This window comes from Pristiophorus japonicus, chromosome 8 (assembly GCF_044704955.1).
Source record: "Pristiophorus japonicus isolate sPriJap1 chromosome 8, sPriJap1.hap1, whole genome shotgun sequence".
Taxonomy (NCBI): Eukaryota; Metazoa; Chordata; class Chondrichthyes; family Pristiophoridae; genus Pristiophorus; species Pristiophorus japonicus.
In genome coordinates this window covers 162064922-162091005 of record NC_091984.1, presented here as the reverse complement: position 1 = coordinate 162091005, position 26084 = coordinate 162064922, and positions in this window count along the sequence as shown.

The window sequence follows — 26084 nt, the reverse complement described above, 5'->3', positions numbered from 1 at the left end:
CGGAGGATTATCACTCCCGGGATCCCTGTGTCAGAGGATTATCACTCCCGGGATCGCTGAGTCATAGGATTATTACTCCCAGGATCCCTGAGTCAGAGGATAATCACTCCCAGGACCCCTGAGTCAGAGGATTATCACTTCCGGCATTCCCGGTGTCAGAGGATTATCATTCCCGGGATCCCTGAGTCAGAGGATTATCACTCCCGGCATTCCCGGTGTCAGAAGATTATCACTCCCAGGATCCCTGAGTCAGAGGATAATCACTCCCGGGATCCCTGAGTCAGTGGATTATCACTCCCACGATCCCTGAGTCACAGGATAATCACTCCCGGGATCCCTGAGTCAGAGGATTATCACTCCCGGGATCCCTGAGTCAGAGGATAATCACTCCCGGGATCCCTGAGTCAGAGGATTATCACTCCCAGGATCCCTGAGTCAGAGGATAATCACTCCCGGGATCCCTGAGTCAGAGGATAATCACTCCCGGGAGCTCTGAGTCAGAGGATTATCACTCCCAGGATCCCCCGAGTCAGACAATTAACACTCCCATGCTTCCTGTGTCAGAGGATTATCACTCCCATGATCCCTGAGTCAGAGGATTATCACTCCCAGGATCCCTGTGTCAGAGGATTATCACTCCCAGGATCCCCGAGTAAGAGGATTATCACTCCCAGGATCCCTGTGTCAGAGAATTATCACTCCCAGGATTGCTGTGTCAGAGGATTATCACTCCCAGGATGCCCGAGTCAGAGGATTATCACTCCCGGGATCCCTGTGTCAGAGAATTATCAACCCCAGGATCCCTGAGTCAGAGGATTTTCACTCGCAGGATCCCATGTGTCAGAGGATTATCAATCCCAGGATCCCTGAGTCAGAGGATTATCACTCCCAAGATCCCTGTGTCAGAGGATTATCACTCCTAGGATCCCCTGTGTCAGAGGATTATCACTCCCAGGATCGCTGAGTCAGAGGATAATCACTCCCGTGATCCCTGAATCAGAGGATTATCACTCCAAGGATCCCCGTGTCAGAGGATTATCACTCCCAGGATCACTGAGTCAGAGGATTATCACTCCCGGGATCCCTGAGTCAGAGGATAATCACTCCCGGGATCCCTGAGTCAGAGGATTATCACTCCCAGGATCCCTGAGTCAGAGGATAATCACTCCCGGGATCCCTGAGTCAGAGGATAATCACTCCCGGGAGCTCTGAGTCAGAGGATTATCACTCCCAGGATCCCCCGAGTCAGACAATTAACACTCCCATGTTTCCTGTGTCAGAGGATAATCACTCCCAGGACCCCTGAGTCAGAGAATTATCACTCCCGGGATTCCTGTGTCAGAGGATTATCTCTCCTGGGATCCCTGTGAAAGGATTATCACTCCCGGGATCCCTGAGCCAGAGGATTAACACTCCCGGGATCCCTGAGTCAGAGGATTATCACTCCCAGGATCCCTGTGTCAGAGGATAATCACTCCCAGGATCCCTGAGTCAGAGGGTTATCACACCCAGGATCCCTGTGTCAGAGGATTAACACTCCCGGGATCCCTGAGTCAGAGGATTATCACTCCCAGGATCCCTGGCTCAGAGGATTAACACTCCTGGGATCCCTGAGTCAGAGGATTATTACTCCCACAATCCATGAGTCAGAGGATTGTCACTCCCAGGATCCCTCTGTCAGAGGATTATTATTCCCAGGATCCATGAGTCAGAGGATTATCATTCCCGGGATCCCTGAGTCAGAGGATTATCACTCCCAGGATCCCTTGTGTCAGAGGATTATCACTCCTGGGATCCCTGTGCCCGAGGATTATCACTCCCGGGATCCCCTGTGTCAGAGGATTATCACTCCCGGGATCCCCTGTGTCCGAAGATTATCACTCCCAGAATCTCTGTTTCAGAGGATTATCACTCCCAGGATCCCTTGTGTCAGAGGATTATCATTCCCAGGATCCCTGAGTCAGAGGATTATCATTCCCAGGATCCCTGAGTCAGAGGATTATCACTCCCAGGATCCCTGTGTCAGAGAATTATCAACCCCAGGATCCCTGAGTCAGAGGATTATCACTCCCAGGATCCCATGTGTCAGAGGATTATCAACCCCAGGATCCCTGAGTCAGAGCATAATCACTCCCAGGATCCCCTGTGTCGGAGGATTATCACTCCCGGGATCCCTGTGTCAGAGGATTATCACTCCCGGCATTCCCAGTGTCAGAGGATTATCACTCCCGGGATCCCTGAGTCAGAGGATAATCACTCCCGGGATCCCTGAGTCAGTGGATTATCACTCCCACGATCCCTGAGTCACAGGATAATCACTCCCGGGATCCCTGAGTCAGAGGATTATCACTCCCGGGATCCCTGAGTCAGAGGATAATCACTCCCGGGATCCTTGAGTCAGAGGATTATCACTCCCAGGATCCCTGAGTCAGAGGATAATCACTCCCGGGATCCCTGAGTCAGAGGATAATCACTCCCGGGAGCCCTGAGTCAGAGGATTATCACTCCCAGGATCCCCCGAGTCAGACAATTAACACTCCCATGATTCCTGTGTCAGAGGATTATCATTCCCATGATCCCTGAGTCAGAGGATTATCACTCCCAGGATCCCTGTGTCAGAGGATTATCACTCCCAGGATCCCCGAGTAAGAGGATTATCACTCCCAGGATCCCTGTGTCAGAGAATTATCACTCCCAGCATTGCTGTGTCAGAGGATTATCACTCCCAGGATCCCCGAGTCAGAGGATTATCACTCCCGGGATACCTGTGTCAGAGAATTTTCAACCCCAGGATCCCTGAGTCAGAGGATTATCACTCCCAGGATCCCATGTGTCAGAGGATTATCAATCCCAGGATCCCTGAGTCAGAGGATTATCACTCCCAAGATCCCTGTGTCAGAGGATTATCACTCCTAGGATCCCCTGTGTCAGAGGATTATCACTCCCAGGATCGCTGAGTCAGAGGATAATCACTCCCGTGATCCCTGAATCAGAGGATTATCACTCCAAGGATCCCCGTGTCAGAGGATTATCACTCCCAGGATCACTGAGTCAGAGGATTATCACTCCCAGGATCCCTGTGTCAGAGGATTATCACTCCCAGGAACCCCTGTGTCAGATGATTATCACTCCCAGGATCCCTGAGTCAGAGGATTATCACTCCCGGTGTTCCCTGAGTCAGAAGATTATCACTCCCAGGATCACCTGTGTCAGAGGATTATTACTCCCAGCATCCCTGAGTCAGAGGATTATCACTCCCAGGATTCCCTATGTCAGAGGATTATCACTTCCGGGATCCCTGTGTCAGAGAATTATCACTCCCAGCTCGCCTGAGTCAGAGAATTATCACTCCTGGGATCGCTGTGTCAGAGGATTATCAATCCCAGGATCCCTGAGTCAGAGGATTATCACTCCCAGGATCCCTTGTGTCAGAGGATTATCACTCCTGGGATCCCTGTGCCCGAGGATTATCACTCCCGGGATCCCCTGTGTCAGAGGATTATCACTCCCGGGATCCCCTGTGTCCGAAGATTATCACTCCCAGAATCCCTGTTTCAGAGGATTATCACTCCCAGGATCCCTTGTGTCAGAGGATTATCATTCCCAGGATCCCTGAGTCAGAGGATTATCATTCCCAGGATCCCTGAGTCAGAGGATTATCACTCCCAGGATCCCTGTGTCAGAGAATTATCAACCCCAGGATCCCTGAGTCAGAGGATTATCACTCCCAGGATCCCATGTGTCAGAGGATTATCAATCCCAGGATCCCTGAGTCAGAGGATTATCACTCCCAAGATCCCTGTGTCAGAGGATTATCACTCCTAGGATCCCCTGTGTCAGAGGATTATCACTCCCAGGATCGCTGAGTCAGAGGATAATCACTCCCGTGATCCCTGAATCAGAGGATTATCACTCCAAGGATCCCCGTGTCAGAGGATTATCACTCCCAGGATCCCTGTGTCAGAGGATTATCACTCCCAGGAACCCCTGTGTCAGATGATTATCACTCCCAGGATCCCTGAGTCAGAGGATTATCACTCCCGGTGTTCCCTGAGTCAGAAGATTATCACTCCCAGGATCACCTGTGTCAGAGGATTATTACTCCCAGCATCCCTGAGTCAGAGGATTATCACTCCCAGGATTCCCTATGTCAGAGGATTATCACTTCCGGGATCCCTGTGTCAGAGAATTATCACTCCCAGCTCGCCTGAGTCAGAGAATTATCACTCCTGGGATCGCTGTGTCAGAGGATTATCAATCCCAGGATCCCTGAGTCAGAGAATTATCACTCCCGGGATTCCTGTGTCAGAGGATTATCTCTCCCGGGATCCCTGTGAAAGGATTATCACTCCCGGGATCCCTGAGCCAGAGGATTAACACTCCCGGGATCCCTGAGTCAGAGGATTATCACTCCCAGGATCCCTGTGTCAGAGGATTATCACTCCCAGGATCCCTGAGTCAGAGGGTTATCACACCCAGGATCCCTGTGTCAGAGGATTAACACTCCCGGGATCCCTGAGTCAGAGGATTATCACTCCCAGGATCCCTGGCTCAGAGGATTAACACTCCTGGGATCCCTGAGTCAGAGGATTATTACTCCCACAATCCATGAGTCAGAGGATTGTCACTCCCAGGATCTCTCTGTCAGAGGATTATTATTCCCAGGATCCATGAGTCAGAGGATTATCACTCCTGGGATCCCTGTGCCCGAGGATTATCACTCCCGGGATCCCCTGTGTCAGAGGATTATCACTCCCAGGATCCCCTGTGTCCGAAGATTATTACTCCCAGAATCCCTGTTTCAGAGGATTATCACTCCCAGGATCCCTTGTGTCAGAGGATTATCATTCCCAGGATCCCTGAGTCAGAGGATTATCATTCCCAGGATCCCTGAGTCAGAGGATTATCACACCCAGGATCCCTGTGTCAGAGGATTATCACTCCCAGGATCCCCTGTGTCAGAGGATTATCATTCCCTGGATCCCTGAGTCAGAGGATTATCACTCCCAGGATCCCTGAGTCAGAGGATTAACACTCCCGGGATCCCTGAGTCAGAGCATAATCACTCCCAGGATCCCCTGTGTCGGAGGATTATCACTCCCGGGATCCCTGTGTCAGAGGATTATCACTCCCGGGATCGCTGAGTCATAGGATTATTACTCCCAGGATCCCTGAGTCAGAGGATAATCACTCCCATGACCCCTGAGTCAGAGGATTATCACTTCCGGCATTCCCGGTGTCAGAGGATTATCATTCCCGGGATCCCTGAGTCAGAGGATTATCACTCCCGGCATTCCCGGTGTCAGAAGATTATCACTCCCGGGATCCCTGAGTCAGAGGATAATCACTCCCGGGATCCCTGAGTCAGTGGATTATCACTCCCACGATACCTGAGTCACAGGATAATCACTCCCGGGATCCCTGAGTCAGAGGATTATCACTCCCGGGATCCCTGAGTCAGAGGATAATCACTCCCGGGATCCCTGAGTCAGAGGATTATCACTCCCAGGATCCCTGAGTCAGAGGGGATAATCACTCCCGGGATCCCTGAGTCAGAGGATAATCACTCCCGGGAGCTCTGAGTCAGAGGATTATCACTCCCAGGATCCCCCGAGTCAGACAATTAACACTCCCATGTTTCCTGTGTCAGAGGATTATCACTCCCATGATCCCTGAGTCAGAGGATTATCACTCCCAGGATCCCTGTGTCAGAGGATTATCACTCCCAGGATCCCCGAGTAAGAGGATTATCACTCCCAGGATCCCTGTGTCAGAGAATTATCACTCCCAGGATTGCTGTGTCAGAGGATTATCACTCCCAGGATGCCCGAGTCAGAGGATTATCACTCCCGGGATCCCTGTGTCAGAGAATTATCAACCCCAGGATCCCTGAGTCAGAGGATTATCACTCCCAGGATCCCATGTGTCAGAGGATTATCAATCCCAGGATCCCTGAGTCAGAGGATTATCACTCCCAAGATCCCTGAGTCAGAGGATAATCACTCCCGGGATCCCTGAGTCAGAGGATTATCACTCCCAGGATCCCTGAGTCAGAGGATAATCACTCCCGGGATCCCTGAGTCAGAGGATAATCACTCCCGGGAGCTCTGAGTCAGAGGATTATCACTCCCAGGATCCCCCGAGTCAGACAATTAACACTCCCATGTTTCCTGTGTCAGAGGATAATCACTCCCAGGACCCCTGAGTCAGAGAATTATCACTCCCGGGATTCCTGTGTCAGAGGATTATCTCTCCCGGGATCCCTGTGAAAGGATTATCACTCCCGGGATCCCTGAGCCAGAGGATTAACACTCCCGGGATCCCTGAGTCAGAGGATTATCACTCCCAGGATCTCTGTGTCAGAGGATAATCACTCCCAGGATCCCTGAGTCAGAGGGTTATCACACCCAGGATCCCTGTGTCAGAGGATTAACACTCCCGGGATCCCTGAGTCAGAGGATTATCACTCCCAGGATCCCTGGCTCAGAGGATTAACACTCCTGGGATCCCTGAGTCAGAGGATTATTACTCCCACAATCCATGAGTCAGAGGATTGTCACTCCCAGGATCCCTCTGTCAGAGGATTATTATTCCCAGGATCCATGAGTCAGAGGATTATCATTCCCGGGATCCCTGAGTCAGAGGATTATCACTCCCAGGATCCCTTGTGTCAGAGGATTATCACTCCTGGGATCCCTGTGCCCGAGGATTATCACTCCCGGGATCCCCTGTGTCAGAGGATTATCACTCCCGGGATCCCCTATGTCCGAAGATTATCACTCCCAGAATCTCTGTTTCAGAGGATTATCACTCCCAGGATCCCTTGTGTCAGAGGATTATCATTCCCAGGATCCCTGAGTCAGAGGATTATCATTCCCAGGATCCCTGAGTCAGAGGATTATCACTCCCAGGATCCCTGTGTCAGAGAATTATCAACCCCAGGATCCCTGAGTCAGAGGATTATCACTCCCAGGATCCCATGTGTCAGAGGATTATCAATCCCAGGATCACTGAGTCAGAGGATTATCACTCCCAAGATCCCTGTGTCAGAGGATTATCACTCCTAGGATCCCCTGTGTCAGAGGATTATCACTCCCAGGATCGCTGAGTCAGAGGATAATCACTCCCGTGATCCCTGAATCAGAGGATTATCACTCCAAGGATCCCCGTGTCAGAGGATTATCACTCCCAGGATCACTGAGTCAGAGGATTATCACTCCCAGGATCCCTGTGTCAGAGGATTATCACTCCCAGGAACCCCTGTGTCAGATGATTAACACTCCCAGGATCCCTGAGTCAGAGGATTATCACTCCCGGTGTTCCCTGAGTCAGAAGATTATCACTCCCAGGATCACCTGTGTCAGAGGATTATTACTCCCAGCATCCCTGAGTCAGAGGATTATCACTCCCAGGATTCCCTATGTCAGAGGATTATCACTTCCGGGATCCCTGTGTCAGAGAATTATCACTCCCAGCTCGCCTGAGTCAGAGAATTATCACTCCTGGGATCGCTGTGTCAGAGGATTATCAATCCCAGGATCCCTGAGTCAGAGAATTATCACTCCCGGGATTCCTGTGTCAGAGGATTATCTCTCCCGGGATCCCTGTGAAAGGATTATCACTCCCGGGATCCCTGAGCCAGAGGATTAACACTCCCGGGATCCCTGAGTCAGAGGATTATCACTCCCAGGATCCCTGTGTCAGAGGATTATCACTCCCAGGATCCCTGAGTCAGAGGGTTATCACACCCAGGATCCCTGTGTCAGAGGATAATCACTCCCGGGATCCCTGAGTCAGAGGATTATCACTCCCAGGATCCCTGGCTCAGAGGATTAACACTCCTGGGATCCCTGAGTCAGAGGATTATTACTCCCACAATCCATGAGTCAGAGGATTGTCACTCCCAGGATCCCTCTGTCAGAGGATTATTATTCCCAGGATCCATGAGTCAGAGGATTATCATTCCCGGGATCCCTGAGTCAGAGGATTATCACTCCCAGGATCCCTTGTGTCAGAGGATTATCACTCCTGGGATCCCTGTGCCCGAGGATTATCACTCCCGGGATCCCCTGTGTCAGAGGATTATCACTCCCGGGATCCCCTGTGTCCGAAGATTATTACTCCCAGAATCCCTGTTTCAGAGGATTATCACTCCCAGGATCCCTTGTGTCAGAGGATTATCATTCCCAGGATCCCTGAGTCAGAGGATTATCATTCCCAGGATCCCTGAGTCAGAGGATTATCACTCCCAGGATCCCTGAGTCAGAGGATTAACACTCCCGGGATCCCTGAGTCAGAGCATAATCACTCCCAGGATCCCCTGTGTCGGAGGATTATCACTCCCGGGATCCCTGTGTCAGAGGATTATCACTCCCGGGATCGCTGAGTCATAGGATTATTACTCCCAGGATCCCTGAGTCAGAGGATAATCACTCCCAGGACCCCTGAGTCAGAGGATTATCACTTCCGGCATTCCCGGTGTCAGAGGATTATCATTCCCGGGATCCCTGAGTCAGAGGATTATCACTCCCGGCATTCCCGGTGTCAGAAGATTATCACTCCCGGGATCCCTGAGTCAGAGGATAATCACTCCCGGGATCCCTGAGTCAGTGGATTATCACTCCCACGATCCCTGAGTCAGAGGATAATCACTCCCGGGATCCCTGAGTCAGAGGATTATCACTCCCGGGATCCCTGAGTCAGAGGATAATCACTCCCGGGATCCCTGAGTCAGAGGATTATCACTCCCAGGATCCCTGAGTCAGAGGATAATCACTCCCGGGATCCCTGAGTCAGAGGATAATCACTCCCGGGAGCTCTGAGTCAGAGGATTATCACTCCCAGGATCCCCCGAGTCAGACAATTAACACTCCCATGCTTCCTGTGTCAGAGGATTATCACTCCCATGATCCCTGAGTCAGAGGATTATCACTCCCAGGATCCCTGTGTCAGAGGATTATCACTCCCAGGATCCCCGAGTAAGAGGATTATCACTCCCAGGATCCCTGTGTCAGAGAATTATCACTCCCAGGATTGCTGTGTCAGAGGACTATCACTCCCAGGATTCCCGAGTCAGAGGATTATCACTCCCGGGATCCCTGTGTCAGAGAATTATCAACCCCAGGATCCCTGAGTCAGAGGATTTTCACTCCCAGGATCCCATGTGTCAGAGGATTATCAATCCCAGGATCCCTGAGTCAGAGGATTATCACTCCCAAGATCCCTGTGTCAGAGGATTATCACTCCTAGGATCCCCTGTGTCAGAGGATTATCACTCCCAGGATCGCTGAGTCAGAGGATAATCACTCCCGTGATCCCTGAATCAGAGGATTATCACTCCAAGGATCCCCGTGTCAGAGGATTATCACTCCCAGGATCACTGAGTCAGAGGATTATCACTCCCGGGATCCCTGAGTCAGAGGATAATCACTCCCGGGATCCCTGAGTCAGAGGATTATCACTCCCAGGATCCCTGAGTCAGAGGATAATCACTCCCGGGATCCCTGAGTCAGAGGATAATCACTCCCGGGAGCTCTGAGTCAGAGGATTATCACTCCCAGGATCCCCCGAGTCAGACAATTAACACTCCCATGTTTCCTGTGTCAGAGGATTATCACTCCCAGGATGCCCGAGTCAGAGGATTATCACTCCCGGGATCCCTGTGTCAGAGAATTATCAACCCCAGGATCCCTGAGTCAGAGGATTATCACTCCCAGGATCCCATGTGTCAGAGGATTATCAATCCCAGGATCCCTGAGTCAGAGGATTATCACTCCCAAGATCCCTGTGTCAGAGGATTATCACTCCTAGGATCCCCTGTGTCAGAGGATTATCACTCCCAGGATCGCTGAGTCAGAGGATAATCACTCCCGTGATCCCTGAAACAGAGGATTATCACTCCAAGGATCCCCGTGTCAGAGGATTATCACTCCCAGGATCACTGAGTCAGAGGATGATCTCTCCCAGGATCCCTGTGTCAGAGGATTATCACTCCCAGGAACCCCTGTGTCAGATGATTATCACTCCCAGGATCCCTGAGTCAGAGGATTATCACTCCCGGTGTTCCCTGAGTCAGAAGATTATCACTCCCAGGATCACCTGTGTTAGAGGATTATTACTCCCAGCATCCCTGAGTCAGAGGATTATCACTCCCAGGATTCCCTATGTCAGAGGATTATCACTTCCGGGATCCCTGTGTCAGAGAATTATCACTCCCAGCTCGCCTGAGTCAGAGAATTATCACTCCTGGGATCGCTGTGTCAGAGGATTATCAATCCCAGGATCCCTGAGTCAGAGGTTTATCACTCCCAGGATAACTGAGTCCAAGGATTATTGCTCGCGGCACCCCCGAGTCAGAGGATTATCATTCCCAGGATCCCTGAGTCAGAGAATTATCACTCCCGGGTTCCCTGTGTCAGAGGATTATCACTCACCGTATCCCTGTGTCAGAGGATTATCACTCCCAGGATCCCCCGAGTCAGAGGATTATCACTCCCAGGATCCCTGTGTCAGAGGATTATCATTCCCGGGATCCCTGAGACAGAGGATTATCACTCCCGGGATCCCCGTGTCAGAGGATTACCACTCCCGGGATCCCCGAGTAAAAGGATTATCACTCCCGGGATTCCTGTGTCAGAGGATTATCTCTCCCGGGATCCCTGTGAAAGGATTATCACTCCCGGGATCCCTGAGCCAGAGGATTATCACTCCCGGGATCCCTGAGTCAGAGGATTATCACACCCAGGATCCCTGTGTCAGAGGATTAACACTCCCGGGATCCCTGAGTCAGAGGATTATCACTCCCAGGATCCTTGGCTCAGAGGATTAACACTCCCGGGATCCCTGAGTCAGAGGATTATTACTCCCACAATCCATGAGTCAGAGGATTGTCACGCCCAGGATCCCTGTGTCAGAGGATTATTATTCCCAGGATCCATGAGTCAGAGGATTATCATTCCCGGGATCCCTGAGTCAGAGGATTATCACTCCCAGGATCCCTTGTGTCAGAGGATTATCATTCCTGGGATCCCTGTGCCCGAGGATTATCACTCCCGGGATCCCCTGTGTTCGAAGATTATCACTCCCAGAATCCCTGTTTCAGAGGATTATCACTCCCAGGATACCTTGTGTCAGAGGATTATCATTCCCAGGATCCCTGAGTCAGAGGATTATCATTCCCAGGATCCCTGAGTCAGAGGATTATCACTCCCAGGATCCCTGTTTCAGAGGATTATCACTCCCAGGAACCCCTGTGTCAGCGGATTATCATTCCCGGGATCCCCGAGAAAGAGGATTATCACTCCCGGGATCCCTGTGTCAGAGGATTATCACTCCCGGCATTCCTGAGTCAGAGGATTATCACTCCCAGAATCCCTGAGTCAGAGGATTATCACTCCCGGGATCCCTGTGTCAGAGGATTATCACTCCCGGCATTCCTGAGTCAGAGGATTATCACTCCCAGAATCCCTGAGTCAGAGGATTATCACTCCCACGATCCCGTGTGTCAGAGGATTATCACTCCCGGGATCCCTGTGTCAGAGGATTATCACTCCCGGCATTCCTGAGTCAGAGGATTATCGCTCCCGGGATCCCTGAGTAAGAGGATTATCACTCCCGGGATCCCTGTGTCAGAGGATTAACACTCCCGGCATTCCTGAGTCAGAGGATTATCGCTCCCGGTATCCCCGAGTAAGAGGATTATCACTCCCGGGATCCCTGTGTCAGAGGATTATCACTCCCGGCATTCCTGAGTCAGAGGATTATCACTCCCACGATCCCCTGTGTCAGAGGATTATCGCTCCGGGATCCCCGAGTAAGAGGATTATCACTCCCACGATCCCCTGTGTCAGAGGATAATCACTCCCAGGATCCCTGAGTCAGAGGAATAACACGCCCAGGATCCCTGAGTCAGAGGATTATCACTCCCTGTAGCCCTGTGTAAGAGGATTATCACTCCCAGGATCCCTGAGTCAGAGGATTATCACTCCCAGGATCCCTGTGTCAGAGGATTAACACTCCCGGGATCCCTGAGTCAGAGGATTATCACTCCCAGGATCCCTGGCTCAGAGGATTAACACTCCCGGGATCCCTGTGTCAGAGGATTATCACTCCCAGGATCCCTGGTTCAGAGGATTAACACTCCCGGGATCCCTGAGTCAGAGGATTATTACTCCCAGGATCCATGAGTCAGAGGATTGTCACTCCCAGTATTCCCTGTGTCTGAAGATTATCACTCCCGGGATCCCTGTGTCAGAGGATTATTACTCCCGTGATCCCCTGTGTCAGAGGATTATCACTCCCGGGATCCCCTGTGTCCGAAGATTATCACTCCCAGAATCCCTGTTTCAGAGGATTATCACTCCCAGGATCCCTTGTGTCAGAGGATTATCATTCCCAGGATCCCTGAGTCAGAGGATTATCATTCCCAGGATCCCTGTGTCAGAGGATTATCACTCCCAGGATCCCTGGCTCAGAGGATTAACACTCCCGGGATCCCTGAGTCAGAGGATTATTACTCCCAGGATCCATGAGTCAGAGGATTGGCACTCCCAGGATCCCTGTGTCAGAGGATTATTACTCCCAGGATCCATGAGTCAGCGGATTATCACTCCCAGGATCCCTGAATCAGAGGATTATCACTCCCGGGATCCCTGAGTCAGAGGATTATCACTCCCAGGATCCCTTGTGTCAGAGGATTATCACTCCTGGGATCCCTGTGCCCGAGGATTATCACTCCCAGGATCCCCTGAGTCAGAGGATTATTAATCCCAGGATCCCTGAGTCAGAGGATTATCACTCCCAGTATTCCCTGTGTCTGAAGATTATCACTCCCGGGATCCCTGTGTCAGAGGATTATCACTCCCGGGATCCCCTGTGTCAGAGGATTATCACTCCCGGGATCCCCTGTGTCCGAAGATTATCACTTCCAGAATCCCTGTTTCAGAGGATTGTCACTCCCAGGATCCCTTGTGTCAGAGGATTATCATTCCCAGGATCGCTGAGTCAGAGGATTATCATTCCCAGGATCCCTGAGTCAGAGGATTATCACTCCCAGGATCCCTGTGGTAGAGGATTATCACTCCCAGGATCCCCTGTGTCAGAGGATTATCACTCCCAGGATCCCCTGTGTCAGAGGATTATCACTCCCAGGATCCCCTGTGTCAGAGGATAATCACTCCCGGGATCCCTGAGTCAGAGGTTTATCGCTCCCGGGATCCCCGAGTAAGAGGATTATCACTCCCGGGATCCCTGTGTCAGAGGATTATCACTCCCGGCATTCCTGAGTCAGAGGATTATCACTCCCAGAATCCCTGAGTCAGAGGATTATCACTCCCACGATCCCCTGTGTCAGAGGATTATCACTCCCAGGATCCCTGTGTCAGAGGATTATCACTCCCGGCATTCCTGAGTCAGAGGATTATCGCTCCCGGGATCCCCGAGTAAGAGGATTATCACTCCCGGGATCCCTGTGTCAGAGGATTATCACTCCCAGGATCCCCTGTGTCAGAGGATAATCACTCCCGGGATCCCTGAGTCAGAGGTTTATCGCTCCCGGGATCTCCGAGTAAGAGGATTATCGCTCCCGGGATCCCTGTGTCAGAGGATTATCACTCCCGGCATTCCTGAGTCAGAGGATTATCACTCCCAGAATCCCTTAGTCAGAGGATTATCACTCCCACGATCCCCTGTGTCAGAGGATTATCACTCCCGGGATCCCTGAGTCAGAGGATTATCGCTCCCGGGATCCCCGAGTAAGAGGATTATCACTCCCGGGATCCCTGTGTCAGAGGATTTTCACTCCCGGCATTCCTGAGTCAGAGGATTATCGCTCCCGGGATCCCCGAGTAAGAGGATTATCACTCCCGGGATCCCTGTGTCAGAGGATTATCACTCCCGGCATTCCTGAGTCAGAGGATTATCACTCCCACGATCCCCTGTGTCAGAGGATTATCGCTCCGGGATCCCCGAGTAAGAGGATTATCACTCCCACGATCTCCTGTGTCAGAGGATAATCACTCCCAGGATCCCTGAGTCAGAGGATTGTCACTCCCAGGATCCCTGAGTCAGAGGATAATCACTCCCAGGATCCCTGTGTCAGAGGATTATCACTCCCAGGATCCCTGTATCAGAGGATTATCACTCCCAGGATCCCTGTGTCAGAGGATTAACACTCCCGGGATCCCTGAGTCAGAGGATTATCACTCCCAGGATCCCTGGCTCAGAGGATTAACACTCTCGGGATGCCTGTGTCAGAGGATTATCACTCCCAAGATCCCTGGCTTAGAGGATTAACACTCCCGGGTTCCCTGAGTCAGAGGATTATTACTCCCAGGATCCATGAGTCAGAGGATTGTCACTCCCAGGATCCCTGTGTCAGAGGATTATTACTCCCAGGATCCATGAGTCAGAGGATTATCACTCCCAGGATCCCTGAATCAGAGGATTATCACTCCCAGGATCCCTGAGTCAGAGGATTATCACTCCCAGAATCCCCTGTGTCAGAGGTTTATCACTCCCAGGATCCCTGTGTCAGAGGATTATCATTCCCACGATCCCCTGTGTCAGAGGATTATCATTCCCAGAATCCCTGAGTCAGAGAATTATCACTTCCAGGATCCCCTGTGTCAGAGGATTATCAATCCCAGGATCCCTGAGTCAGAGGATTATCACTCCCAGGATCCCCTGTGTCAGAGGATTATCACTCCCAGGATCCCCTGTGTCAGAGGATAATCACTCCCGGGATCCCTGAGTCAGAGGTTTATCGCTCCCGGGATCCCCGAGTAAGAGGATTATCACTCCCGGGATCCCTGTGTCAGAGGATTATCACACCCGGCATTCCTGAGTCAGAGGATTATCACTCCCACGATCCCCTGTGTCAGAGGATTATCACTCCCGGGATCCCTGAGTCAGAGGATTATCGCTCCCGGGATCCCCGAGTAAGAGGATTATCACTCCCGGGATCCCTGTGTCAGAGGATTATCACTCCCGGCATTCCTGAGTCAGAGGATTATCGCTCCCGGCATCCCCGAGTAAGAGTATTATCACTCCCGGGATCCCTGTGTCAGAGGATTATCACTCCCAGGATCTCCTGTGTCAGAGGATAATCACTCCCGGGATCCCTGAGTCAGAGATTTATCGCTCCCGGGATCCCCGAGTAAGAGGATTATCACTCCCGGGATCCCTGTGTCGGAGGATTATCACTCCCGGCATTCCTGAGTCAGAGGATTATCACTCCCAGAATCCCTGAGTCAGAGGATTATCACTCCCACGATCCCCTGTGTCAGAGGATTATCACTCCCGGGATCCCTGAGTCAGAGGATTATCGCTCCCGGGATCCCCGAGTAAGAGGATTATCACTCCCGGGATCCCTGTGTCAGATGATTATCACTCCCGGCATTCCTGAGTCAGAGGATTATCGCTCCCGGGATCCCCGAGTAAGAGGATTATCACTCCCGGGTTCCCTGTGTCAGAGGATTATCACTCACCGTATCCCTGTGTCAGAGGATTATCACTCCCAGGATCCCCCGAGTCAGAGGATTATCACTCCCAGGATCCCTGTGTCAGAGGATTATCATTCCCGCGATCCCTGAGACAGAGGATTATCACTCCCGGGATCCCCGTGTCAGAGGATTACCACTCCCGGGATCCCCGAGTAAAAGGATTATCACTCCCGGGATTCCTGTGTCAGAGGATTATCTCTCCCGGGATCCCTGTGAAAGGATTATCACTCCCGGGATCCCTGCGCCAGAGGATTATCACTCCCGGGATCTCTGAGTCAGAGGATTATCACTCCCAGGATCCCTGTGTCAGAGGATTATCACTCCCAGGATCCCTGAGTCAGAGGATTATCACTCCCAGGATCCCTGTGTCAGACGATTAACACTCCCGGGATCCCTGAGTCAGAGCATAATCACTCCCAGGATCCCCTGTGTCGGATGATTATCACTCCCGGGATCCTTCAGAGGATTATCAACCCCAGGATCCCTGAGTCAGAGGATTATCACTCTCAGGATCCCTGAGTCAGAGGATAATCACTCCCAGGACCCCTGAGTCAGAGGATTATCACTTCCGGCATTCCCGGTGTCAGAGGATTATAATTCCCGGGAACCCTGAGTCAGAGGGTTATCACTCCCGGCATTCCCGGTGTCAGAGGATTATCACTCCAGGGATCCCTGAGTCAGAGGATAATCACTCCCGGGATCCCTGAGTCAGTGGATTATCACTCCCACGATCCCTGAGTCAGAGGATAATCACTCCCGGGATCCCTGAGTCAGAGGATTATCACTCCCGGGATCCCTGAGTCAGAGGATAATCACTCCCGGGATCCCTGAGTCAGAGGATTATCACTCCCAGGATCCCTGAGTCAGAGGATAATCACTCCCGGGATCCCTGAGTCAGAGGATAATCACTCCCGGGAGCCCTGAGTCAGAGGATTATCACTCCCAGGATCCCCCGAGTCAGACAATTAACACTCCCATGATTCCTGTGTCAGAGGATTATCACTCCCATGATCCCTGAGTCAGAGGATTATCACTCCCAGGATCCCTGTGTCAGAGGATTATCACTCCCAGGATCCCCGAGTAAGAGGATTATCACTCCCAGGATCCCTGTGTCAGAGAATTATCACTCCCAGGATTGCTGTGTCAGAGGATTATCACTCCCAGGATCCCCGAGTCAGAGGATTATCACTCCCGGGATACCTATGTCAGAGAATTATCAACCCCAGGATCCCTGAGTCAGAGGATTATCACTCCCAGGATCCCATGTGTCAGAGGATTATCAATCCCAGGATCCCTGAGTCAGAGGATTATCACTCCCAAGATCCCTGTGTCAGAGGATTATCACTCCCAGGATCCCCTGTGTCGGAGGATTATCACTCCCGGGATCCTTCAGAGGATTATCAACCCCAGGATCCCTGAGTCAGAGGATTATCACTCTCAGGATCCCTGAGTCAGAGGATAATCACTCCCAGGACCCCTGAGTCAGAGGATTATCACTTCCGGCATTCCCGGTGTCAGAGGATTATAATTCCCGGGAACCCTGAGTCAGAGGGTTATCACTCCCGGCATTCCCGGTGTCAGAGGATTATCACTCCAGGGATCCCTGAGTCAGAGGATAATCACTCCCGGGATCCCTGAGTCAGTGGATTATCACTCCCACGATCCCTGAGTCAGAGGATAATCACTCCCGGGATCCCTGAGTCAGAGGATTATCACTCCCGGGATCCCTGAGTCAGAGGATAATCACTCCCGGGATCCCTGAGTCAGAGGATTATCACTCCCAGGATCCCTGAGTCAGAGGATAATCACTCCCGGGATCCCTGAGTCAGAGGATAATCACTCCCGGGAGCCCTGAGTCAGAGGATTATCACTCCCAGGATCCCCCGAGTCAGACAATTAACACTCCCATGATTCCTGTGTCAGAGGATTATCACTCCCATGATCCCTGAGTCAGAGGATTATCACTCCCAGGATCCCTGTGTCAGAGGATTATCACTCCCAGGATCCCCGAGTAAGAGGATTATCACTCCCAGGATCCCTGTGTCAGAGAATTATCACTCCCAGGATTGCTGTGTCAGAGGATTATCACTCCCAGGATCCCCGAGTCAGAGGATTATCACTCCCGGGATACCTGTGTCAGAGAATTATCAACCCCAGGATCCCTGAGTCAGAGGATTATCACTCCCAGGATCCCTGAGTCAGAGGATAATCACTCCCAGGACCCCTTGAGTCAGAGGATTATCACTTCCGGCATTCCCGGTGTCAGAGGATTATAATTCCCGGGAACCCTGAGTCAGAGGACTATCACTCCCGGCATTCCCGGTGTCAGAGGATTATCACTCCCGGGATCCCTGAGTCAGAGGATAATCACTCCCGGGATCCCTGAGTCAGTGGATTATCACTCCCACGATCCCTGAGTCAGAGGATAATCACTCCCGGGATCCCTGAGTCAGAGGATTATCACTCCCGGGATCCCTGAGTCAGAGGATAATCAATCCCGGGATCCCTGAGTCAGAGGATTATCACTCCCAGGATCCCTGAGTCAGAGGATAATCACTCCCGGGATCCCTGAGTCAGAGGATAATCACTCCCGGGAGCCCTGAGTCAGAGGATTATCACTCCCAGGATCCCCCGAGTCAGACAATTAACACTCCCATGATTCCTGTGTCAGAGGATTATCACTCCCATGATCCCTGAGTCAGAGGATTATCACTCCCAGGATCCCTGTGTCAGAGGATTATCACTCCCAGGATCCCCGAGTAAGAGGATTATCACTCCCAGGATCCCTGTGTCAGAGAATTATCACTCCCAGGATTGCTGTGTCAGAGGATTATCACTCCCAGGATCGCTGAGTCAGAGGATAATCACTCCCGTGATCCCTGAATCAGAGGACTATCACTCCAAGGATCCCCGTGTCAGAGGATTATCACTCCCAGGATCACTGAGTCAGAGGATTATCACTCCCGGGATACCTGTGTCAGAGAATTATCAACCCCAGGATCCCTGAGTCAGAGGATTATCACTCCCAGGATCCCATGTGTCAGAGGATTATCAATCCCAGGATCCCTGAGTCAGAGGATTATCACTCCCAAGATCCCTGTGTCAGAGGATTATCACTCCTAGGATCCCCTGTGTCAGAGGATTATCACTCCCAGGATCGCTGAGTCAGAGGATAATCACTCCCGTGATCCCTGAATCAGAGGACTATCACTCCAAGGATCCCCGTGTCAGAGGATTATCACTCCCAGGATCACTGAGTCAGAGGATTATCACTCCCAGGATCCCTGTGTCAGAGGATTATCACTCCCAGGAACCCCTGTGTCAGATGATTATCACTCCCAGGATCCCTGAGTCAGAGGATTATCACTCCCGGTGTTCCCTGAGTCAGAAGATTATCACTCCCAGGATCACCTGTGTCAGAGGATTATTACTCCCAGCATCCCTGAGTCAGAGGATTATCACTCCCAGGATTCCCTATGTCAGAGGATTATCACTTCCGGGATCCCTGTGTCAGAGAATTATCACTCCCAGCTCGCCTGAGTCAGAGAATTATCACTCCTGGGATCGCTGTGTCAGAGGATTATCAATCCCAGGATCCCTGAGTCAGAGAATTATCACTCCCGGGATTCCTGTGTCAGAGGATTATCTCTCCCGGGATCCCTGTGAAAGGATTATCACTCCCGGGATCCCTGAGCCAGAGGATTAACACTCCCGGGATCCCTGAGTCAGAGGATTATCACTCCCAGGATCCCTGTGTCAGAGGATTATCACTCCCAGGATCCCTGAGTCAGAGGGTTATCACACCCAGGATCCCTGTGTCAGAGGATTAACACTCCCGTGATCCCTGAATCAGAGGATTATCACTCCAAGGATCCCCGTGTCAGAGGATTATCACTCCCAGGATCACTGAGTCAGAGGATTATCACTCCCAGGATCCCTGTGTCAGAGGATTATCACTCCCAGGAACACCTGTGTCAGATGATTATCACTCCCAGGATCCCTGAGTCAGAGGATTATCACTCCCGGTGTTCCCTGAGTCAGAAGATTATCACTCCCAGGATCACCTGTGTCAGAGGATTATTACTCCCAGCATCCCTGAGTCAGAGGATTATCACTCCCAGGATTCCCTATGTCAGAGGATTATCACTTCCGGGATCCCTGTGTCAGAGAATTATCACTCCCAGCTCGCCTGAGTCAGAGAATTATCACTCCTGGGATCGCTGTGTCAGAGGATTATCAATCCCAGGATCCCTGAGTCAGAGAATTATCACTCCCGGGATTCCTGTGTCAGAGGATTATCTCTCCCGGGATCCCTGTGAAAGGATTATCACTCCCGGGATCCCTGAGCCAGAGGATTAACACTCCCGGGATCCCTGAGTCAGAGGATTATCACTCCCAGGATCCCTGTGTCAGAGGATTATCACTCCCAGGATCCCTGAGTCAGAGGGTTATCACACCCAGGATCCCTGTGTCAGAGGATTAACACTCCCGGGATCCCTGAGTCAGAGGATTATCACTCCCAGGATCCCCGAGTAAGAGGATTATCACTCCCAGGATCCCTGTGTCAGAGAATTATCACTCCCAGGATTGCTGTGTCAGAGGATTATCACTCCCAGGATCCCCGAGTCAGAGGATTATCACTCCCGGGATACCTGTGTCAGAGAATTATCAACCCCAGGATCCCTGAGTCAGAGGATTATCACTCCCAGGATCCCATGTGTCAGAGGATTATCAATCCCAGGATCCCTGAGTCAGAGGATTATCACTCCCAAGATCCCTGTGTCAGAGGATTATCACTCCCAGGATCCCCTGTGTCGGAGGATTATCACTCCCGGGATCCTTCAGAGGATTATCAACCCCAGGATCCCTGAGTCAGAGGATTATCACTCTCAGGATCCCTGAGTCAGAGGATAATCACTCCCAGGACCCCTGAGTCAGAGGATTATCACTTCCGGCATTCCCGGTGTCAGAGGATTATAATTCCCGGGAACCCTGAGTCAGAGGGTTATCACTCCCGGCATTCCCGGTGTCAGAGGATTATCACTCCAGGGATCCCTGAGTCAGAGGATAATCACTCCCGGGATCCCTGAGTCAGTGGATTATCACTCCCACGATCCCTGAGTCAGAGGATAATCACTCCCGGGATCCCTGAGTCAGAGGATTATCACTCCCGGGATCCCTGAGTCAGAGGATAATCACTCCCGGGATCCCTGAGTCAGAGGATTATCACTCCCAGGATCCCTGAGTCAGAGGATAATCACTCCCGGGATCCCTGAGTCAGAGGATAATCACTCCCGGGAGCCCTGAGTCAGAGGATTATCACTCCCAGGATCCCCCGAGTCAGACAATTAACACTCCCATGATTCCTGTGTCAGAGGATTATCACTCCCATGATCCCTGAGTCAGAGGATTATCACTCCCAGGATCCCTGTGTCAGAGGATTATCACTCCCAGGATCCCCGAGTAAGAGGATTATCACTCCCAGGATCCCTGTGTCAGAGAATTATCACTCCCAGGATTGCTGTGTCAGAGGATTATCACTCCCAGGATCCCCGAGTCAGAGGATTATCACTCCCGGGATACCTGTGTCAGAGAATTATCAACCCCAGGATCCCTGAGTCAGAGGATTATCACTCCCAGGATCCCTGAGTCAGAGGATAATCACTCCCAGGACCCCTTGAGTCAGAGGATTATCACTTCCGGCATTCCCGGTGTCAGAGGATTATAATTCCCGGGAACCCTGAGTCAGAGGACTATCACTCCCGGCATTCCCGGTGTCAGAGGATTATCACTCCCGGGATCCCTGAGTCAGAGGATAATCACTCCCGGGATCCCTGAGTCAGTGGATTATCACTCCCACGATCCCTGAGTCAGAGGATAATCACTCCCGGGATCCCTGAGTCAGAGGATTATCACTCCCGGGATCCCTGAGTCAGAGGATAATCAATCCCGGGATCCCTGAGTCAGAGGATTATCACTCCCAGGATCCCTGAGTCAGAGGATAATCACTCCCGGGATCCCTGAGTCAGAGGATAATCACTCCCGGGAGCCCTGAGTCAGAGGATTATCACTCCCAGGATCCCCCGAGTCAGACAATTAACACTCCCATGATTCCTGTGTCAGAGGATTATCACTCCCATGATCCCTGAGTCAGAGGATTATCACTCCCAGGATCCCTGTGTCAGAGGATTATCACTCCCAGGATCCCCGAGTAAGAGGATTATCACTCCCAGGATCCCTGTGTCAGAGAATTATCACTCCCAGGATTGCTGTGTCAGAGGATTATCACTCCCAGGATCGCTGAGTCAGAGGATAATCACTCCCGTGATCCCTGAATCAGAGGACTATCACTCCAAGGATCCCCGTGTCAGAGGATTATCACTCCCAGGATCACTGAGTCAGAGGATTATCACTCCCGGGATACCTGTGTCAGAGAATTATCAACCCCAGGATCCCTGAGTCAGAGGATTATCACTCCCAGGATCCCATGTGTCAGAGGATTATCAATCCCAGGATCCCTGAGTCAGAGGATTATCACTCCCAAGATCCCTGTGTCAGAGGATTATCACTCCTAGGATCCCCTGTGTCAGAGGATTATCACTCCCAGGATCGCTGAGTCAGAGGATAATCACTCCCGTGATCCCTGAATCAGAGGACTATCACTCCAAGGATCCCCGTGTCAGAGGATTATCACTCCCAGGATCACTGAGTCAGAGGATTATCACTCCCAGGATCCCTGTGTCAGAGGATTATCACTCCCAGGAACCCCTGTGTCAGATGATTATCACTCCCAGGATCCCTGAGTCAGAGGATTATCACTCCCGGTGTTCCCTGAGTCAGAAGATTATCACTCCCAGGATCACCTGTGTCAGAGGATTATTACTCCCAGCATCCCTGAGTCAGAGGATTATCACTCCCAGGATTCCCTATGTCAGAGGATTATCACTTCCGGGATCCCTGTGTCAGAGAATTATCACTCCCAGCTCGCCTGAGTCAGAGAATTATCACTCCTGGGATCGCTGTGTCAGAGGATTATCAATCCCAGGATCCCTGAGTCAGAGAATTATCACTCCCGGGATTCCTGTGTCAGAGGATTATCTCTCCCGGGATCCCTGTGAAAGGATTATCACTCCCGGGATCCCTGAGCCAGAGGATTAACACTCCCGGGATCCCTGAGTCAGAGGATTATCACTCCCAGGATCCCTGTGTCAGAGGATTATCACTCCCAGGATCCCTGAGTCAGAGGGTTATCACACCCAGGATCCCTGTGTCAGAGGATTAACACTCCCGTGATCCCTGAATCAGAGGATTATCACTCCAAGGATCCCCGTGTCAGAGGATTATCACTCCCAGGATCACTGAGTCAGAGGATTATCACTCCCAGGATCCCTGTGTCAGAGGATTATCACTCCCAGGAACACCTGTGTCAGATGATTATCACTCCCAGGATCCCTGAGTCAGAGGATTATCACTCCCGGTGTTCCCTGAGTCAGAAGATTATCACTCCCAGGATCACCTGTGTCAGAGGATTATTACTCCCAGCATCCCTGAGTCAGAGGATTATCACTCCCAGGATTCCCTATGTCAGAGGATTATCACTTCCGGGATCCCTGTGTCAGAGAATTATCACTCCCAGCTCGCCTGAGTCAGAGAATTATCACTCCTGGGATCGCTGTGTCAGAGGATTATCAATCCCAGGATCCCTGAGTCAGAGAATTATCACTCCCGGGATTCCTGTGTCAGAGGATTATCTCTCCCGGGATCCCTGTGAAAGGATTATCACTCCCGGGATCCCTGAGCCAGAGGATTAACACTCCCGGGATCCCTGAGTCAGAGGATTATCACTCCCAGGATCCCTGTGTCAGAGGATTATCACTCCCAGGATCCCTGAGTCAGAGGGTTATCACACCCAGGATCCCTGTGTCAGAGGATTAACACTCCCGGGATCCCTGAGTCAGAGGATTATCACTCCCAGGATCCCTGGCTCAGAGGATTAACACTCCTGGGATCCCTGAGTCAGAGGATTATTACTCCCACAATCCATGAGTCAGAGGATTGTCACTCCCAGGATCCCTCTGTCAGAGGATTATTATTCCCAGGATCCATGAGTCAGAGGATTATCATTCCCGGGATCCCTGAGTCAGAGGATTATCACTCCCAGGATCCCTTGTGTCAGAGGATTATCACTCCTGGGATCCCTGTGCCCGAGGATTATCACTCCCGGGATCCCCTGTTTCAGAGGATTATCACTCCCAGGATCCCTTGTGTCAGAGGATTATCATTCCCAGGATCCCTGAGTCAGAGGATTATCATTCCCAGGATCCCTGAGTCAGAGGATTATCACTCCCAGGATCCCTGTGTCAGAGGATTAACACTCCCGGGATCCCTGAGTCAGAGCATAATCACTCCCAGGATCCCCTGTGTCGGAGGATTATCACTCCCGGGATCCCTGTGTCAGAGGATTATCACTCCCGGGATCGCTGAGTCATAGGATTATTACTCCCAGGATCCCTGAGTCAGAGGATAATCACTCCCAGGACCCCTGAGTCAGAGGATTATCACTTCCGGCATTCCCGGTGTCAGAGGATTATCATTCCCGGGATCCCTGAGTCAGAGGATTATCACTCGCGGCATTCCCGGTGTCAGAGGATTATCACTCCCGGGATCCCTGAGTCAGAGGATAATCACTCCAGGGATCCCTGAGTCAGTGGATTATCACTCCTGGGATCGCTGTGTCAGAGGATTATCAATCCCAGGATCCCTGAGTCAGAGAATTATCACTCCCGGGATTCCTGTGTCAGAGGATTATCTCTCCCGGGATCCCTGTGAAAGGATTATCACTCCCGGGATCCCTGAGCCAGAGGATTAACACTCCCGGGATCCCTGAGTCAGAGGATTATCACTCCCAGGATCCCTGTGTCAGAGGATTATCACTCCCAGGATCCCTGAGTCAGAGGGTTATCACACCCAGGATCCCTGTGTCAGAGGATTAACACTCCCGTGATCCCTGAATCAGAGGATTATCACTCCAAGGATCCCCGTGTCAGAGGATTATCACTCCCAGGATCACTGAGTCAGAGGATTATCATTCCCAGGATCCCTGTGTCAGAGGATTATCACTCCCAGGATCCCTGTGTCAGAGAATTATCACTCCCAGGATTGCTGTGTCAGAGGATTATCACTCCCAGGATCCCCGAGTCAGAGGATTATCACTCCCGGGATACCTGTGTCAGAGAATTATCAACCCCAGGATCCCTGAGTCAGAGGATTATCACTCCCAGGATCCCTGAGTCAGAGGATAATCACTCCCAGGACCCCTGAGTCAGAGGATTATCACTTCCGGCATTCCCGGTGTCAGAGGATTATAATTCCCGGGAACCCTGAGTCAGAGGACTATCACTCCCGGCATTCCCGGTGTCAGAGGATTATCACTCCCGGGATCCCTGAGTCAGAGGATAATCACTCCCGGGATCCCTGAGTCAGTGGATTATCACTCCCACGATCCCTGAGTCAGAGGATAATCAATCCCGGGATCCCTGAGTCAGAGGATTATCACTCCCAGGATCCCTGAGTCAGAGGATAATCACTCCCGGGATCCCTGAGTCAGAGGATAATCACTCCCGGGAGCCCTGAGTCAGAGGATTATCACTCCCAGGATCCCCCGAGTCAGACAATTAACACTCCCATGATTCCTGTGTCAGAGGATTATCACTCCCATGATCCCTGAGTCAGAGGATTATCACTCCCAGGATCCCTGTGTCAGAGGATTATCACTCCCAGGATCCCCGAGTAAGAGGATTATCACTCCCAGGATCCCTGTGTCAGAGAATTATCACTCCCAGGATTGCTGTGTCAGAGGATTATCACTCCCAGGATCGCTGAGTCAGAGGATAATCACTCCCGTGATCCCTGAATCAGAGGACTATCACTCCAAGGATCCCCGTGTCAGAGGATTATCACTCCCAGGATCACTGAGTCAGAGGATTATCACTCCCGGGATACCTGTGTCAGAGAATTATCAACCCCAGGATCCCTGAGTCAGAGGATTATCACTCCCAGGATCCCTGTGTCAGAGGATTATCACTCCTAGGATCCCCTGTGTCAGAGGATTATCACTCCCAGGATCGCTGAGTCAGAGGATAATCACTCCCGTGATCCCTGAATCAGAGGACTATCACTCCAAGGATCCCCGTGTCAGAGGATTATCACTCCCAGGATCACTGAGTCAGAGGATTATCACTCCCAGGATCCCTGTGTCAGAGGATTATCACTCCCAGGAACCCCTGTGTCAGATGATTATCACTCCCAGGATCCCTGAGTCAGAGGATTATCACTCCCGGTGTTCCCTGAGTCAGAAGATTATCACTCCCAGGATCACCTGTGTCAGAGGATTATTACTCCCAGCATCCCTGAGTCAGAGGATTATCACTCCCAGGATTCCCTATGTCAGAGGATTATCACTTCTGGGATCCCTGTGTCAGAGAATTATCACTCCCAGCTCGCCTGAGTCAGAGAATTATCACTCCTGGGATCGCTGTGTCAGAGGATTATCAATCCCAGGATCCCTGAGTCAGAGAATTATCA